This window comes from Branchiostoma floridae, chromosome 15, assembly GCF_000003815.2.
Source record: "Branchiostoma floridae strain S238N-H82 chromosome 15, Bfl_VNyyK, whole genome shotgun sequence".
In the NCBI taxonomy this organism is placed as follows: Eukaryota; Metazoa; Chordata; class Leptocardii; order Amphioxiformes; family Branchiostomatidae; genus Branchiostoma; species Branchiostoma floridae.
In genome coordinates this window covers 17,059,565-17,062,323 of record NC_049993.1, presented here as the reverse complement: position 1 = coordinate 17,062,323, position 2,759 = coordinate 17,059,565, and positions in this window count along the sequence as shown.

Sequence of the window (2,759 nt, the reverse complement as noted above, 5' to 3'; positions counted from 1 at the left end):
TAGGACCAGATTTGCCGGTCATTGTTTTAGGAACAAAGCAGAGCTTGCTAGTGGACTCATACTGTGGAAGCCAACACCCGGGTATGCACATGCCGGGCGACCTCGACTAACATACATAGACCAGCTTGCTCGTGATGTGGGATTGCGGGTTGAGGACTTAGAGAACGCTATGGGGACTGAGACGTTTGGAAGGAGAGAGTAGACCTGTTCCGGACAAGTAGCCCGTAACGATGATGATGACGTCACCAACAAACTCTACAAACGAATTTTTTAAATATTGTTTAAGACTAACGTCAGATTTCCAATGTTTGTAGAAACGAAAATAAAATGTTTACGTATACGCAATAATGACCACGACTATTTTCGTTACGTCTTGTGTTGTTTTGTGTCTTTGATATCATACTTTCATTACCGAAATTCAAAGCTGGCAGGTCGGAAATGTAATGCAGGCCTATGAGGGACAGGGACGAGATATTACGTATTAATTGTACATTTCCTATTTTTGGTATCTTCTTCGCTGCTTTCTAAATGTTCTTCGCTGTACGTCATTTCCCTATTTCAGTTACGACGAAGCTAAATCCCTGATTGAGCAAATCTTCGGGAACAAGGCTGACCAGGATTTCCCCAGAAAGTACCTGGAGTCCGACTCCTGTGGAGACGGTTTCTACCCGAGTACGGGAAAAGGGAAGTACGCTGAACAGGGGGTGCTTCTGGAGGCAGCCGCGGGACAACAGGTGAGCAGTAATCTTAATGCTCCTCTTATGTATCTTTTAAGTATCTTGTGTAATGTATCTTTCATCAGAAAAGCATCAACATAGTAATATCTGTGTCAAATACCTTGTACTCCATGAAACTGAGTGCAACTTGTGAAATGATATATTTTTGTCATTTGCTGATCACACTGATTGCTAATCATACTGATTGTTTCGAATTGTTACGTTGGTATAAAAGCTAAAAGTTTATGAACAAACGTATAAGATGGCATACATCTTAACGCTAACTGTCCATTATATGAGACCGGTGAAATTAGTTTACAATTATTTTTGTGAAGCCATTTGTACAAAAGAGATACCTTTTGCACCTTTACTTCCAGATCGGTGCACCATTCTCCGGCACTATAAGAGGATCTGGCAATAACCAAGTGACCATAACGACAGACTCGATGGAAAAACTAGAAATTATTATTGATAATGTGAACTTCCTCACCGCGAAAGAGGGTAAACAGGTAAGAAGACCTTTCGATTATAAAATAAACATATTTAAATATAGCGGGGTTTGCCCCTGTTCTGTAGCAGTAACGGGAACGACCAACAGAACATGAACGGACTCGAATCATGTAGTGCAGCTGTCACTACTATGTATTTTGTACCATGTATGTAAAAATTGTGTATATAGACTTATAGAGACTCATTAGGACTTTAAACCATGTAAACTATATCTCTGTTATATACTTTTACTTTATGACCCTTGCCTCTTTCCTCGTGGCCTGAATGAAAAACTTCCTGCAGGCCGATTTGAGCTTTCATGAATAAACAAAGGTTCAAACAAAAAAAAAACAAGGGGGTTTTATGAAAATATGTCAAGCTCTTTGACATTTTTGGCATCTATATATTAAACAAAATGTATTGGCCGACACATATTTGTTTGAAACTATTTCATTGCCGTATTCCTCATAGGTGTTCAAAGGAACCCTGATTGGTACGGTGACGTCATCTGCCTGCCAACCCAACCACATCCACCTCGCCATCAGACAGACGGAGTCCGGAGGGTTGGTGGATCCCACTCCGTTCATGGAGAAGAGGGACATGGTGGCGCCGAAATGGAAACAGGAATGCGGGGACTGGAACCTAGTGTTTAAGGTTCGTTAAACTTTTGCCACATGTATATCCAGGGCTCGAAATCCATTTTTTGGGAATAGGTGCACTGGTGCACCCAACCTAGAAAATTGGGTGCACCAAAATATTTTTGGGTGCAGCACATAGAATAAAGTAGAATATCAGAATAACCTAATTGCAAACCTACTAAATTAGTACCCTGTGCACCCACAGAAAAAAATTGGGTGCACAGCTCCAATTTTGGGTGCACCTGGGTGCACAAAACCCCAGTATTTCGAGCCCTGATATCGTATATCTTTAAAGCTTTCAACAAAACAATTAACAAAACAATTATTTTATGTTTGACAGACTGTTCACTGTTATATGTATATAACCATGCAGTTGCTATCACAAAGTTGGTCGAATGCGTATACGTCGATGAGTTGCTATACTAGCTGAGCAGTGTCAGACAGAGATCAGGCTCCTAAAGGTGTGGTCACACATGCGTATATATTCAAGTCCGTTTAAGGTGCGTATGAGGTCTTAGTCTCTACCAGGCTCCACAGGTCGCGGGAAAAATAGCACAAATTGGACATATATAGATACATAACATGCCAGATGTCTTAGCTGACCGAGAAGTATGGTTAGCGACCCAGCTAACTCGTCTGACATGTTGCCTGTTTACGTTTGTCCAATTTCTATTTTCCAACGACCTGTGGGGCCTGGTGGAGGCAAATACTCCCATGCGCGCCTCATACGGACTTAAATATATACGCAGGTGTGACCCCACCTTTAAGTCGATGTTATTATGCATCTCCGTACAGTTTTTGAATGGTTACCATCTGTAGAAAGAGATTCACGGTTGTCGTGCCATTGAGTGGCCTGTGGCTGTTAGTTTGTTTGGTTGTAATATTTAAGCGAGACCCAGGCGTTAAGGTAGGATTG